The sequence below is a fragment of the Oncorhynchus masou genome, chromosome 24 (assembly GCF_036934945.1).
Source record: "Oncorhynchus masou masou isolate Uvic2021 chromosome 24, UVic_Omas_1.1, whole genome shotgun sequence".
Taxonomy (NCBI): Eukaryota; Metazoa; Chordata; class Actinopteri; order Salmoniformes; family Salmonidae; genus Oncorhynchus; species Oncorhynchus masou.
In genome coordinates this window covers 2,983,172-3,000,020 of record NC_088235.1, presented here as the reverse complement: position 1 = coordinate 3,000,020, position 16,849 = coordinate 2,983,172, and the positions used below count along the sequence as shown (strand labels likewise).

At 47.3% G+C, this 16,849-nt stretch overlaps 1 pseudogene; it reads left to right on the top strand.

Annotated features, from left to right (window-relative positions):
- The window catches only part of LOC135513362 (ryanodine receptor 2-like), a 358,078-nt pseudogene that overhangs the window by 215,602 nt on the left and 125,627 nt on the right, over positions 1 to 16,849 (top strand).

Here is a 16,849-nt window from a genome sequence, read left to right as displayed (position 1 = left end):
ACTCCTGTTGTCCCTGTTCCGATGCCCCCCTCCCCTCTATAAGATGTTGGGACACCACCTAATGTCTATTAGTCCACTAAATCGTTGTCTCTGTTCCTCTTGTCCCTGTTCCGATGTCCCTGTTCTGTTGTCCCTGTTCTGATGTCCCCCTCCCTCTATAAGATGTTGGGACACCACCTAATGTCTATTAGTCCACTAACTCCTGTTGTCCCTGTTCTGATGCCCCCCCCCCCCTCTATAAGACGTTGGGACACCACCTAATGTCTATTAGTCCACTAACTCCTGTTGTCCCTGTTCTGTTGTCCCTGTTCTGATGTCCCCCTCCCTCTATAAGACGTTGGGACACCACCTAATGTCTATTAGTCCACTAACTCCTGTTGTCCCTGTTCTGATGTCCCCCTCCCCTCTATAAGACGTTGGGACACCACCTAATGTCTATTAGTCCACTAACTCCTGTTGTCCCTGTTCCGATGCCCCCCTCCCCTCTATAAGATGTTGGGACACCACCTAATGTCTATTAGTCCACTAACTCCTGTTGTCCCTGTTCTGATGCCCCCCCCCCCTCTATAAGACGTTGGGACACCACTGAAAGGAGAGAGCGTTCCTCACGAGCAGCAGATGAAGTTTTTTGGAAAGGTGAGCCTGACTCCGGCCTGCTTTTGTCCACCATGTCCCACCACCTCAACAACCGAACACACAAACAGCAACCTCAGAAGGCCAAATAGCATTTACGGAATATACTGAGCTCCAACCGTAGTGGGACAAATCAGATCAGTTTATTAGTTCATTAGTCACGTGACTTACAGGCTTACAGGCTCTATCCAACAGTGCAAAAATGGTATTAGATTAACAATAGGTAAGTAAAGAAATAAAACAACAGTAAAAAGACAGGCTCTATACAGTAGAGAGGCTATATACAGTAGAGAGGCTATATACAGTAGAGAGGTTATATACAGTAGAGAGGTTATATACAGTAGAGAGGCTATATACAGTAGAGAGGCTATATACAGTAGAGAGGTTATATACAGTAGAGAGGCTATATACAGTAGAGAGGCTATATATAGTAGAGAGGCTATATACAGTAGAGAGGTTATATACAGTAGAGAGGCTATATACAGTAGAGAGGTTATATACAGTAGAGAGGCTATATACAGTAGAGAGGCTATATACAGTAGAGAGGTTATATACAGTAGAGAGGCTATATACAGTAGAGAGGTTATATACAGTAGAGAGGATATATACAGTAGAGAGGCTATATACAGTAGAGAGGTTATATACAGTAGAGAGGCTATATACAGTAGAGAGGTTATATACAGTAGAGAGGCTATATACAGTAGAGAGGTTATATACAGTAGAGAGGCTATATACAGTAGAGAGGTTATATACAGTAGAGAGGCTATATACAGTAGAGAGGCTATATACAGTAGAGAGGTTATATACAGTAGAGAGGCTATATACAGTAGAGAGGTTATATACAGTAGAGAGGTTATATACAGTAGAGAGGCTATATACAGTAGAGAGGTTATATACAGTAGAGAGGCTATATACAGTAGAGAGGCTATATTCAGTAGAGAGGTTATGTACAGTAGAGAGGCTATATACAGCAGAGAGGCTATATACAGCAGAGAGGCTATATACAGCAGAGAGGCTATATACCGTAGAGAGGCTATATACCGTAGAGAGGCTATATACCGTAGAGAGGCTATATACAGTAGAGAGGTTATATACAGTAGAGAGGCTATATACAGTAGAGAGGTTATATACAGTAGAGAGGATATATACAGTAGAGAGGCTATATACAGTAGAGAGGTTATATACAGTAGAGAGGCTATATACAGTAGAGAGGTTATATACAGTAGAGAGGCTATATACAGTAGAGAGGTTATATACAGTAGAGAGGCTATATACAGTAGAGAGGTTATATACAGTAGAGAGGCTATATACAGTAGAGAGGCTATATACAGTAGAGAGGTTATATACAGTAGAGAGGCTATATACAGTAGAGAGGTTATATACAGTAGAGAGGCTATATACAGTAGAGAGGCTATATACAGTAGAGAGGCTATATACAGTAGAGAGGCTATATTCAGTAGAGAGGCTATATTCAGTAGAGAGGTTATGTACAGTAGAGAGGCTATATACAGTAGAGAGGCTATATACAGCAGAGAGGCTATATACAGCAGAGAGGCTATATACCGTAGAGAGGCTATATACCGTAGAGAGGCTATATACCGTAGAGAGGCTATATACATTTGAGGCTATATACAGTAGAGGATATATATAGTAGAGGCTATATACAGTAGCGAGAATACATACAGTAGAGAGGTTATATACAGTAGAGAGGCTTTATACAGTAGAGAGGCTATATACAGTAGAGATGCTACATACAGTAGAGAGGCTATATACAGCAGAGAGGCTATATACAGCAGAGAGGCTATATACCGTAGAGAGGCTATATACCGTAGAGAGGCTATATACCGTAGAGAGGCTATATACGGTAGAGGCTATATACAGTAGAGGCTATATACAGTAGCGAGGCTACATACAGTAGAGAGGTTATATACAGTAGAGAGGCTATATACAGTAGAGAGGCTATATACAGTAGAGAGGCTACATACAGTAGAGATGCTACATACAGTAGAGTGGTTATATACAGTAGAGGCTATATACAGTAGAGAGGTTATATACAGTAGAGAGGCTATATACAGTAGAGAGGCTATATACAGTAGAGAGGGTATATACAGTAGTGAGGGTATATACAGTAGAGGCTACATACAGTAGAGAGGTTATATACAGTAGAGAGGCTATATACAGTAGAAAGGCTATATACAGTAGAGAGGCTATATACAGTAGAGAGGCTATAGACAGTAGAGATTTATATACAGTAGAGGCTATATACAGTAGAGGCTATATACAGTAGAGGCTATATACAGTAGCGAGGCTACATACAGTAGAGATGTTATATACAGTAGAGAGGCTATATACAGTAGAGAGGTTATATACAGTAGAGAGGTTATATACAGCAGAGAGGCTATATACCGTAGAGAGGCTATATACAGTAGAGAGGTTATATACAGTAGAGAGACTATATACAGTAGAGAGGCTATATACAGTAGAGAGGTTATATACAGTAGAGTCTACATACAGTAGAGAGGCTACATACAGTAGAGAGTCTACATACAGTAGAGAGGCTACATACAGTAGAGAGGCTATATACAGTAGAGAGGCTATATACAGTAGAGAGGCTATATACAGTAGAGAGGCTATATACAGTAGAGAGGCTATATACAGTAGAGAGGCTATATACAGTGGAGAGGTTATATACATTAGAGGTTATATACAGTAGAGAGGCTATATACAGTAGAGAGGCTATATATAGTAGAGAGGCTATATACAGTAGAGAGGCTATATACAGTAGAGAGGCTGTATACAGTAGAGGCTATATACAGTAGAGAGGCTATATACAGTAGAGAGGCTATATACAGTAGAGAGGCTGTATACAGTAGTGAGGCTATATACAGTAGAGAGGCTATATACAGTAGAGAGGCTATATACAGTAGAGAGGTTATATACAGTAGAGAGGCTATATACAGTAGAGGCTACATACAGACACCTGTTAGTCAGGCTGATTGAGGTAGTTATTGTAGTTACTGTTATTGTAATGGTGAGGGGTTAGCATGCTAACCTCCCCTGTTATTGTAATGATGAGAGGTTAGCATGTCTTGGAGGTATGCTAACCTCCCCTGTTATAGTAATGGTGAGAGGTTAGCATGTCTTGGAGGTATGCTAACCTCCCCTGTTATAGTAATGATGAGAGGTTAGCATGTCTTGGGGATATGCTAACCTCCCCTGTCATTGTAATGATGAGAGGTTAGCATGTCTTGGAGGTATGCTAACCTCCCCTGTTATAGTAATGGTGAGAGTTTAGCATGTTTTGGAGGTATGCTAACCTCCCCTGTTATAGTAATGATGAGAGGTTAGCATGTCTTGGAGGTATGCTAACCTCCCCTGTCATTGTAATGATGAGAGGTTAGCATGTCTTGGAGGTATGCTAACCTCCCCTGTCATTGTAATGATGAGAGGTTAGCATGTCTTGGAGGTATGCTAACCTCCCCTGTCATTGTAATGATGAGAGGTTAGCATGTCTTGGGGGTATGCTAACCTCCCCTGTCATTGTAATGATGAGAGGTTAGCATGTCTTGGAGGTATGCTACCCTCCCCTGTTATTGTAATGATGCTAACCTCCCCTGTTATAGTAATGGTGAGAGGTTAGCATGTCTTGGGGTATGCTAACCTCCCCTGTTATAGTAATGATGAGAGGTTAGCATGTCTTGGAGGTATGCTAACCTCCCCTGTTATAGTAATGGTGAGAGGTTAGCATGTCTTGGGGGTATGCTAACCTCCCCTGTTATAGTAATGGTGAGAGGTTAGCATGTCTTGGAGGTATGACATTTGTGCGTCTGTTACTTTCTCACTCATTATTATTCACGATTCATTCAGGATTATATGAAATCATGTTAACATTCAGATTAATGAAGTGTTTAGAAACATATTCTATTCTTCTTTACAATATATATATATATTTTTTAAATACATGATTTACTATTAATTTCTATTGGGCAACCAAATAATCTGAAACACAACCAAAACAAACAGCCAATACAGCCAACAATAGTGACAAGCATCAGGGCCTTGTACAATAACACCCAGGCCAGGACAACACAGGTCCAATCATGAGATGAGCTAGCGAGCAACACAGACTGGTTACCGGACAGGAGATGACCTTCGTCTCCCTGAGCAGCTAGAGTCTTTCACGTTCACCTGATGAACTATTTCTGACCCGTGAGACTAATGGAACCCTGGGCTCCTTTAGGTGGTCCTGCCATTGGTCGACCAGTACTTCAAGAATCACCGCCTCTACTTCCTGTCCACGGCCATCCGACCAATCAGCAGCGGGGGCCACGCCTCCAATAAGGAGAAGGAGATGGTGACAAGGTGAGAGATTATACATAGATTTGCATGTCCAATACGTTGCTTCAGTCTCTGTAGTACAATATTAATACATGGAATGTGATTGGTGCTGTGGGATTGTTTAACGTACTCTTTGAAGAGGTCGGGTTTCAGATGTTTTCAGAAGATGGGCAGGGGACTCTGTTGTCTTAGTTTTAGGGGGAAGCTAGTTCCCCCTTTGGGGGTGCCAGGAGCACAGTGTTGCTTTGAAACCCTGGACTGTAGCTCTAGTCTTGACACAGCGTTGTTTTGAAACCCTGGACTGTAGCTCTAGTCTTGACACAGTGTTCTTTTGAAACCCTGGACTGTAGTAGCTCTAATCTTGACACAGTGTTGTTTTGAAACCCTGGACTGTAGCTCTAGTCTTGACACAGTGTTGTTTTGAAACCCTGGACTGTAGCTCTAGTCTTGACAAAGTGTTGTTTTGAAACCCTGGACTGTAGCTCTAGTCTTGACACAGTGTTGTTTTGAAACCCTGGACTGTAGCTTTAGTCTTGACACAGTGTTGTTTTGAAACCCTGGACTGAAGCTCTAGTCTTGACACAGTGTTGTTTTGAAACCCTGGACTGTAGCTCTAGTCTTGACACAGTGTTGTTTTGAAACCCTGGACTGTAGCTCTAGTCTTGACACAGTGTTGTTTTGAAACCCTGGACTGTAGCTCTAGTCTTGACACAGTGTTGTTTTGAAACCCTGGACTGTAGCTCTAGTCTTGACACAGTGTTGTTTTGAAACCCTGGACTGTAAGCTCTAGTCTTGACACAGTGTTGTTTTGAAACCCTGGACTGTAGCTCTAGTCTTGACACAGTGTTGTTTTGAAACCCTGGACTGTAGCTCTAGTCTTGACACAGTGTTGTTTTGAAACCCTGGACTGTAGCTCTAGTCTTGACACAGTGTTGTTTTGAAACCCTGGACTGTAGTAGCTCTAGTCTTGACACAGTGTTGTTTTGAAACCCTGGACTGTAGCTCTAGTCTTGACACAGTGTTGTTTTGAAACCCTGGACTGTAGCTCTAGTCTTGACACAGTGTTGTTTTGAAACCCTGGACTGTAGCTCTAGTCTTGACACAGTGTTGTTTTGAAACCCTGGACTGTAGTAGCTCTAGTCTTGACACAGTGTTGTTTTGAAACCCTGGACTGTAGCTCTAGTCTTGACACAGTGTTGTTTTGAAACCCTGGACTGTAAGCTCTAGTCTTGACACAGTGTTGTTTTGAAACCCTGGACTGTAGCTCTAGTCTTGACACAGTGTTGTTCTGAAACCCTGGACTGTAAGCTCTGTAGATGTGTAAATCTGAGTGATTCTGAGTGATAAAGCAGACTATTCTTCTTCGTCTTCAAGTTGCGTCACTTGATTATCTCTGTCTTTGTTTCCCCTCTTTCCTCTTCCGTTGTCTTCATCTTCTCTTCAGTCTGTTCTGCAAACTGGGCCTTCTTGTCAGACATAGGATATCGTTGTTTGGTAAGAAGGATGTGAAGAGTGTGCTTCTAAGGATAGTGTGGACATTTGGAATGTGTCCCAAATGACTCCCTATTCCCTATGTAGTGCACTACTTTTGACCAAATCCATATTCCCTATGTAGTGCACTACTTTTGACCAGAACCCTATTTCCTATGTAGTGCACTACTTTTGACCAAATCCATATTCCCAATGTAGTGCACTACTTTTGATAAGAGCCCTATTCCCTATGTAGTGCACTACTTTTGACCAAATCCCTATTCCCTTTGTAGTGCACTACTTTTGACCAGATCCCTATGCACTATAAAGGGTGCCATTTGGGACATATTTAGTTTAATGCTGTGTCTAATACCCCTGTCTCCATCCCCAACCCCTGTTCCCAGCTCCTACCCCTGTTCCCAGCTCCTACCCCTGGTCCCAGCTCCTACCCCTGTTCCCAGCTCCTACCCCTGGTCCCAGCTCCTACCCCTGGTCCCAGCTCCTACCCCTGGCCCCAGCTCCTACCCCTGGCCCCAGCTCCTACCCCTGGCCCCAGCTCCTACCCCTGGTCCCAGCTCCTACCCCTGGTCCCAGCTCCTACCCCTGGTTCCAGCTCCTACCCCTGGTCCCAGCTCCTACCCCTGGTCCCAGCTTCTACCCCTGGTCCCAGCTCCTACCCCTGGTCCCCAGCTCCTACCCCTGGTCCCCAGCTCCTACCCCTGGTCCCCAGCTCCTACCCCTGGTCCCAGCTCCTACCCCTGTTCCCAGCTCCTACCCCTGGTCCCAGCTCCTACCCCTGGCCCCAGCTCCTACCCCTGGTCCCAGCTCCTACCCCTGGCCCCAGCTCCTACCCCTGGTCCCAGCTCCTACCCCTGGTCCCAGCTCCTACCCCTGGTTCCCAGCTCCTACCCCTGGTCCCAGCTCCTACCCCTGGTCCCAGCTTCTACCCCTGGTCCCAGCTCCTACCCCTGGCCCCCAGCTCCTACCCCTGGCCCCCAGCTCCTGCCCCTGGTCCCCAACTCCTACCCCTGGTCCCGGCTCCTACCCCTGGTCCCGGCTCCTACCCCTGGTCCCAGCTCCTACCCCTGGTCCCAGCTCCTACCCCTGGTTCCAGCTCCAACCCCTGGTCCCAGCTCCTACCCCTGGTCCCAGCTCCTACCCCGGTCCCAGCTCCAACCCCTGGTCCCAGCTCCTACCCCTGGTCCCAGCTCCTACCCCTGGTCCCAGCTCCTACCCCTGGTTCCAGCTCCTACCCCTGGTCCCAGCTTCTACCCCTGGTCCCAGCTCCTACCCCTGGTCCCAGCTCCTACCCCTGGTCCCAGCTCCTACCCCTGGTTCCAGCGCCTACCCCTGGCCCCAGCTCCTACCCCTGGTCCCCAGCTCCTACCCCTGGTTCCGGCTCCTACCCCTGGTCCCGGCTCCTACCCCTGGTCCCGGCTCCTACCCCTGGTCCCGGCTCCTACCCCTGGTCCCGGCTCCTACCCCTGGTCCCAGCTCCTACCCCTGGTCCCAGCTCCTACCCCTGGTTCCAGCTCCAACCCCTGGTCCCAGCTCCTACCCCTGGTCCCAGCTCCTACCCCTGGTCCCAGCTCCAACCCCTGGTCCCAGCTCCTACCCCTGGTCCCAGCTCCTACCCCTGGCCCCCAGCTCCTACCCCTGGCCCCCAGCTCCTGCCCCTGGTCCCCAACTCCTACCCCTGGTCCCCAACTCCTACCCCTGGTCCCGGCTCCTACCCCTGGTCCCGGCTCCTACCCCTGGTCCCGGCTCCTACCCCTGGTCCCGGCTCCTACCCCTGGTCCCGTCTCCTACCCCTGGTCCCAGCTCCTACCCCTGGTCCCAGCTCCTACCCCTGGTTCCAGCTCCAACCCCTGGTCCCAGCTCCTACCCCTGGTCCCAGCTCCTACCCCGGTCCCAGCTCCAACCCCTGGTCCCAGCTTCTACCCCTGGTCCCAGCTCCTACCCCTGGTCCCAGCTCCTACCCCTGGTTCCAGCTCCTACCCCTGGTCCCAGCTTCTACCCCTGGTCCCAGCTCCTACCCCTGGTCCCAGCTCCTACCCCTGGTTCCAGCGCCTACCCCTGGCCCCGGCTCCTACCCCTGGTCCCCAGCTCCTACCCCTGGTTCCGGCTCCTACCCCTGGTCCCGGCTCCTACCCCTGGTCCCGGCTTCTACCCCTGGTCCCGGCTCCTACCCCTGGTCCCGGCTCCTACCCCTGGTCCCGGCTCCTACCCCTGGTCCCGGCTCCTACCCCTGGTCCCAGCTCCTACCCCTGGTTCCAGCTCCAACCCCTGGTCCCAGCTCCTACCCCTGGTCCCAGCTCCTACCCCTGGTCCCAGCTCCAACCCCTGGTCCCAGCTCCTACCCCTGGTCCCAGCTCCTACCCCTGGTCCCAGCTCCTACCCCTGGTTCCAGCTCCTACCCCTGGTCCCAGCTCCTACCCCTGGTCCCAGCTCCTACCCCTGGTTCCAGCTCCAACCCCTGGTCCCAGCTCCTACCCCTGGTCCCAGCTCCTACCCCGGTCCCAGCTCCAACCCCTGGTTCCAGCTCCTACCCCTGGTCCCAGCTCCTACCCCTGTTCCCAGCTCCTACCCCTGTTCCCAGCTCCTACCCCTGGTCCCAGCTCCTACCCCTGGTCCCAGCTCCTACCCCTGGCCCCAGCTCCTACCCCTGGTCCCAGCTCCTACCCCTGGCCCCAGCTCCTACCCCTGGTCCCAGCTCCTACCCCTGGTCCCAGCTCCTACCCCTGGTCCCAGCTCCTACCCCTGGTCCCAGCTCCTACCCCTGGTTCCAGCTCCTACCCCTGGTCCCAGCTCCTACCCCTGGTCCCAGCTTCTACCCCTGGTCCCAGCTCCTACCCCTGGTCCCCAGCTCCTACCCCTGGTCCCCAGCTCCTACCCCTGGTCCCCAGCTCCTACCCCTGGTCCCAGCTCCTACCCCTGTTCCCAGCTCCTACCCCTGGTCCCAGCTCCTACCCCTGGCCCCAGCTCCTACCCCTGGTCCCAGCTCCTACCCCTGGCCCCAGCTCCTACCCCTGGTTCCAGCTCCTACCCCTGGTCCCAGCTTCTACCCCTGGTCCCAGCTCCTACCCCTGGTCCCAGCTCCTACCCCTGGTCCCAGCTCCTACCCCTGGTTCCAGCTCCTACCCCTGGCCCCAGCTCCTACCCCTGGTCCCCAGCTCCTACCCCTGGTTCCAGCTCCTACCCCTGGTCCCAGCTTCTACCCCTGGTCCCAGCTCCTACCCCTGGTCCCAGCTCCTACCCCTGGTCCCAGCTCCTACCCCTGGTCCCAGCTCCTACCCCTGGTTCCAGCTCCTACCCCTGGTCCCAGCTCCTACCCCTGGTCCCAGCTCCTACCCCTGGTCCCAGCTCCTACCCCTGGTCCCAGCTCCTACCCCTGGTCCCAGATCCTACCCCTGGTCCCAGCTCCTCCCTATAGGCACTTAAAATAATGCAGATGCCTGTGAAGCATGCAAACGTTCTAAGCCGATTAGACATAATGCTCTGGCTATGCATGGAGTAAAGTGTAGTTCCTGTGCTGTTTGTCATATTTGAAAGCCGGGTTTGAAAAGCCCTGCCTTAGGTTCAGGATACTGGTGTTTTATATTGGAAGTGTGTGATCTGTCCATCTAAACCGACATGAGTGTGGTCTTCAGTAGTATCAGTACACTGGACTCTGTGGTTCTGTCTCCATGCATGTCTCAGCTCTACACTGGACTATGTGGTTCTGTCTCCATGCATGTCTCAGCTCTACACTGGACTCTGTGGTTCTGTATCCATGCATGTCTCAGCTCTACACTGGACTCTGTGGTTCTGTCTCCATGCATGTCTCAGCTCTACACTGGACTCGGTGGTTCTGTCTCCATGCATGTCTCAGCTCTACACTGGACTCTGTGGTTCTGTCTCCATGCATGTCTCAGCTCTACACTGGACTCTGTGGTTCTGTCTCCATGCATGTCTCAGCTCTACACTGGACTCTGTGGTTCTGTGGTTCTGTCTCCATGCATGTCTCAGCTCTACACTGGACTCTGTGGTTCTGTCTCCATGCATGTCTCAGCTTGTCTATATGCTGTGGTTCCGTATCCATGCTTGTCTCAGCTCGTCTATATGCTGTGGTTCTGTCTCCATGCTTGTCTCAGCTCGTCTATATGCTGTGGTTCCGTATCCATGCTTGTCTCAGCTCGTCTATATGCTGTGGTTCTGTCTCCATGCTTGTCTCAGCTCGTCTATATGCTGTGGTTCCGTATCCATGCTTGTCTCAGCTCGTCTATATGCTGTGATTCTGTCTCCTTGCTTGTCTCAGCTCGTCTATATGCTGTGGTTCCGTATCCATGCTTGTCTCAGCTCGTCTATATGCTGTGGTTCTGTCTCCATGCTTGTCTCAGCTCGTCTATATGCTGTGGTTCTGTCTCCATGCTTGTCTCAGCTCGTCTATATGCTGTGGTTCTGTCTCCATGCTTGTCTCAGCTTGTCTATATGCTGTGTTGCTACAGGACGACTCATGCTGTAACACTGCCTCATGTCTCCACACAGGAAGCCATGCTACCTCCATAGTCAACTGTCTTCACATACTGGGCCAGACACTGGACGCCAGGTGAGTGACCACATTAACCCTATTCATATGGAAGTCATATTGAGTGTGTTTGGATCCCCATTAGCTGATGCGGTAAAAGTTGTTTTTCTCAACATGTTAGTTTCACCATTACCCACTAGGTTTAGAATCCAGCCATCTCTCAACATGTAGTTTCACCATTACCCTCTGGGTTTAGAATCCAGCCCCGATACTGTGAGAATCCAGCCATCTCTCAACATGTAGTTTCACCATTACCCTCTCGATATAGAATCCAGCCCCGATACTGTGAGAATCCAGCCATCTCTCAACATGTCAGTTTCACCATTACCCTCTGGATTTAGAATCCAGCCCCGCTACTGTGAGAATCCAGCCATCTCTCAACATGTTAGTTTCACCATTACCCTCTAGATATAGAATCCAGCCCGATACTGTGAGAATCCAGCCATCTCTCAACATGTTAGTTTCACCATTACCCTCTAGATATAGAATCCAGCCATCTCTCATCATGTAGTTTCACCATTACCCACTGGATTTAGAATCCAGCCATCTCTCAACATGTTGTTTCACCATTACCCTCTCGATTTAGAATCCAGCCATCTCTCATCATGTAGTTTCACCATTACCCACTAGATTTACAATCCAGCCATCTCTCAACATGTTGTTTCACCATTACCCTCTGGGTTTAGAATCCAGCCCTGATACTGTGAGAATCCAGCCATCTCTCAACATGTTAGTTTCACCATTACCCACTGGGTTTAGAATCCAGCCCCGATAATGTGAGAATCCAGCCATCTCTCAACATGTTAGTTTCACCATTACCCACTAGATTTACAATCCAGCCATCTCTCAACATGTTGTTTCCCCATTACCCTCTGGGTTTAGAATCCAGCCCTGATACTGTGAGAATCCAGCCATCTCTCAACATGTTAGTTTCACCATTACCCACTGGGTTTAGAATCCAGCCCCGATACTGTGAGAATCTAGCCATCTCTCAACATGTTAGTTTCACCATTACCCTCTGGATTTAGAATCCAGCCATCTCTCAACATGTAGTTTCACCATTACCCTCTGGATTTAGAATCCAGCCATCTCTCAACATGTTAGTTTCACCATTACCCTCTGGATTTAGAATCCAGCCATCTCTCAACATGTTAGTTTCACCATTACCCTCTCGATTTAGAATCCAGCCCGATACTGTGAGAATCCAGCCATCTCTCAACATGTTAGTTTCACCATTACCCTCTGGATTTAGAATCCAGCCATCTCTCAACATGTTAGTTTCACCATTACCCTCTGGATTTAGAATCCAGCCATCTCTCAACATGTAGTTTCACCATTACCCACTGGATTTAGAATCCAGCCATCTCTCAACATGTTAGTTTCACCATTACCCTCTGGATTTAGAATCCAACCCTGATACTGTGAGAATCCAGCCATCTCTCAACATGTAGTTTCACCATTACCCTCTCGATTTAGAATCCAGCCATCTCTCAACATGTAGTTTCACCATTACTCACTGGATTTATAATCCAGCCATTTCTCAACATGTTAGTTTCACCATTACCCTCTGGATTTAGAATCCAGACATCTCTCGACATGTAGTTTCACCATTACCCACTGGACTTAGAATCCAGCCATCTCTCAACATGTTAGTTTCACCATTACCCTCTCGATTTAGAATCCAGCCCGATACTGTGAGAATCCAGCCATCTCTCAACATGTTAGTTTCACCATTACCCTCTGGATTTAGAATCCAGCCATCTCTCAACATGTTAGTTTCACCATTACCCTCTGGATTTAGAATCCAGCCATCTCTCAACATGTAGTTTCACCATTACCCACTGGATTTAGAATCCAGCCATCTCTCAACATGTTAGTTTCACCATTACCCTCTGGATTTAGAATCCAGCCCTGATACTGTGAGAATCCAGCCATCTCTCAACATGTAGTTTCACCATTACCCTCTCGATTTAGAATCCAGCCATCTCTCAACATGTAGTTTCACCATTACTCACTGGATTTATAATCCAGCCATTTCTCAACATGTTAGTTTCACCATTACCCTCTGGATTTAGAATCCAGACATCTCTCGACATGTAGTTTCACCATTACCCACTGGACTTAGAATCCAGCCATCTCTCAACATGTAGTTTCACCATTACCCACTGGACTTAGAATCCAGCCATCTCTCAACATGTAGTTTCACCATTACCCACTGGATTTAGAATCCAGCCATCTCTCAACATGTAGTTTCACCATTACCCACTGGACTTAGAATACAGCCATCTCTCAACATGTAGTTTCACCATTACCCTCTGGACTTAGAATCCCGCCATCTCTCAACATGTAGTTTCACCATTACCCTCTGGATTTAGAATCCAGCCATCTCTCAACATGTAGTTTCACCATTACCCTCTGGATTTAGAATCCAGCCATTTCTCAACATGTAGTTTCACCATTACCCACTGGACTTAGAATCCAGCCATCTCTCAACATGTAGTTTCACCATTACCCTCTGGATTTAGAATCCAGCCATCTCTCAACATGTAGTTTCACCATTACCCTCTGGATTTAGAATCCAGCCATTTCTCAACATGTAGTTTCACCATTACCCACTGGACTTAGAATCCAGCCATCTCTCAACATGTAGTTTCACCATTACCCACTGGACTTTGAATCCAGCCATCTCTCAACATGTAGTTTCACCATTACCCACTGGACTTAGAATCCAGCCATCTCTCAACATGTAGTTTCACCATTACCCTCTGGATTTAGAATCCAGCCATTTCTCAACATGTTGTCTGCATCCCCACAACCTGTGCATTTGAGAAAGCTTGGTGTGATTGTGAGTTAATGGTTGCTTTGGTATCTCCATTCATAATAATCTGTTCCATGAAGCAGACTATTTTATCCTGAACCACCTCGTGTGTGTGTGTGTATGTGTATACATTTTAAGAATGGGTGGCCCCGGGAATCGAACCCACAATCCTGGCAGTACCAGCACCGTTCTCTACCAACTGATGGTAATATAATCCGTGTCTGTTCTCCAGGACGGTGATGAAGACGGGTCTGGAGACGGTGAAGGCGGCGTTGAGGGCGTTCTTCGACAACGCAGCAGAGGACTTGGAGAAGACTTTAGAGAACCTGAAACAGGGCCAGTTCACTCACAGTCACTCCCAGCCCAAAGGAGTCACCCAGATCATTAACTACACCAGCGTAGCCCTGCTCCCTGTCCTCTCCTCCCTGTTCGAACACATCGGGCAGAACCTCTTTGGGGAAGACCTCATATGTATGCATACCAGTAGATCAATTCACATTTGGATCATTTGTTTTTTCCCTGAACAAAACCTGATATAGGGGCAATTCCATCAAAGCCTGATGAGAGCTTGTAGCACCACCTATTGGCCAATGATGAAACTGCACTTAGCTGTTGCTCAAACATGAGACAAGCCCTCATTAGTCATTGTTAATTAAATAGGCCATCCCTGTAGCTCACACAAGACCAGCCCTCAGTCATTGTTAATTAAATAGGCCATCCCTGTAGCTCACACAAGACCAGCCCTCATTAGTCATTGTTAATTAAAAAGGCCATCCCTGTATCTCACACAAGACCAGCCCTCATTAGTCATTGTTAATTAAAAAGACCATCCCTGTATCTCACACAAGACCAGTCCTCATTAGTCATTGTTAATTAAAAAGGCCATCCCTGTATCTCACACAAGACCAGCCCTCAGTCATTGTTAATTAAATAGGCCATCCCTGTAGCTCACACAAGACCAGCCGTCATTAGTCATTGTTAATTAAAAAGGCCATCCCTGTATCTCACACAAGACCAGCCCTCATTAGTCATTGTTAATTAAAAAGGCCATCCCTGTATCTCACACAAGACCAGCCCTCAGTCATTGTTAATTAAATAGGCCATCCCTGTGTCTCACACAAGACCAGCCCTCATTAGTCATTGTTAATTAAATAGGCCATCCCTGTATCTCACACAAGACCAGTCCTCATTAGTCATTGTTAATTAAATAGGCCATCCCTGTAGCTCACACAAGACCAGTCCTCATTAGTCATTGTTAATTAAAAAGGCCATCCCTGTATCTTACACAAGACCAACCCTCATTAGTCATTGTTAATTAAAAAGACCATCCCTGTATCTCACACAAGACCAACCCTCATTAGTCATTGTTAATTAAAAAGGCCATCCCAGTATCTCACACAAGACCAGTCCTCAATAGTCATTGTTAATTAAAAAGGCCATCCCTGTATCTTACACAAGACCAACCCTCATTAGTCATTGTTAATTGAAAAGACCATCCCTGTATCTCACACAAGACCAGCCCTCATTAGTCATTGTTAATTAAAAAGGCCATCCCTGTATCTCACACAAGACCAGCCCTCATTAGTCATTGTTAATTAAAAAGACCATCCCTGTATCTCACACAAGACCAGTCCTCATTAGTCATTGTTAATTAAAAAGGCCATCCCTGTATCTCACACAAGACCAGCCCTCAGTCATTGTTAATTAAATAGGCCATCCCTGTGTCTCACACAAGACCAGCCCTCATTAGTCATTGTTAATTAAATAGGCCATCCCTGTATCTCACACAAGACCAGTCCTCATTAGTCATTGTTAATTAAATAGGCCATCCCTGTAGCTCACACAAGACCAGTCCTCATTAGTCATTGTTAATTAAAAAGGCCATCCCTGTAGCTCACACAAGACCAGTCCTCATTAGTCATTGTTAATTAAAAAGACCATCCCTGTATCTTACACAAGACCAACCCTCATTAGTCATTGTTAATTAAAAAGACCATCCCTGTATCTCACACAAGACCAACCCTCATTAGTCATTGTTAATTAAAAAGGCCATCCCAGTATCTCACACAAGACCAGTCCTCAATAGTCATTGTTAATTAAAAAGGCCATCCCTGTATCTTACACAAGACCAACCCTCATTAGTCATTGTTAATTGAAAAGACCATCCCTGTATCTCACACAAGACCAACCCTCATTAGTCATTGTTAATTAAATAGGCCATCCCTGTATCTCACACAAGACCAGCCCTCATTAGTCATTGTTAATTAAAAAGGCCATCCCTGTATCTCACACAAGACCAGCCCTCATTAGTCATTGTTAATTAAAAAGACCATCCCTGTATCTCACACAAGACCAGTCCTCATTAGTCATTGTTAATTAAAAAGGCCATCCCTGTATCTCACACAAGACCAGTCCTCTTTAGTCATTGTTAATTAAATAGGCCATCCCTGTATCTCACACAAGACCAGTCCTCATTAGTCATTGTTAATTAAAAAGGCCATCCCCGTATCTCACACAAGACCAGTCCTCATTAGTCATTGTTAATTAAATAGGCCATCCCTGTATCTCACACAAGACCAGTCCTCTTTAGTCATTGTTAATTAAATAGGCCATCCCTGTATCTCACACAAGACCAGCCCTCATTAGTCATTGTTAATTAAAAAGACCATCCCTGTATCTCACACGAGACCAGTCCTCATTAGTCATTGTTAATTAAAAAGGCTTCATGTATATCTGTCTTAAAGTACCAATAAATAAGCCAAGGCCTGTTTGACCCCTAATGTCTTATTGTAGTCCAACTACACCGTCCTGTAAAGGTCATACTGTAGGTCCTCTGTGTAAGGAGGCTTCCCTTGTTGTCTTCACAGTGGATGATGTCCAGGTGGCCTGTTATAGGATCCTCAACAGCCTGTACAGTCTCGGTACCAACAACAGCATCTACGTAGAAAGGTAACGTCAAAATGAAATGCAATGTGAACACGATGATTAATTAAGAGGAAGTCAATCACACAGTCAACTCGAGG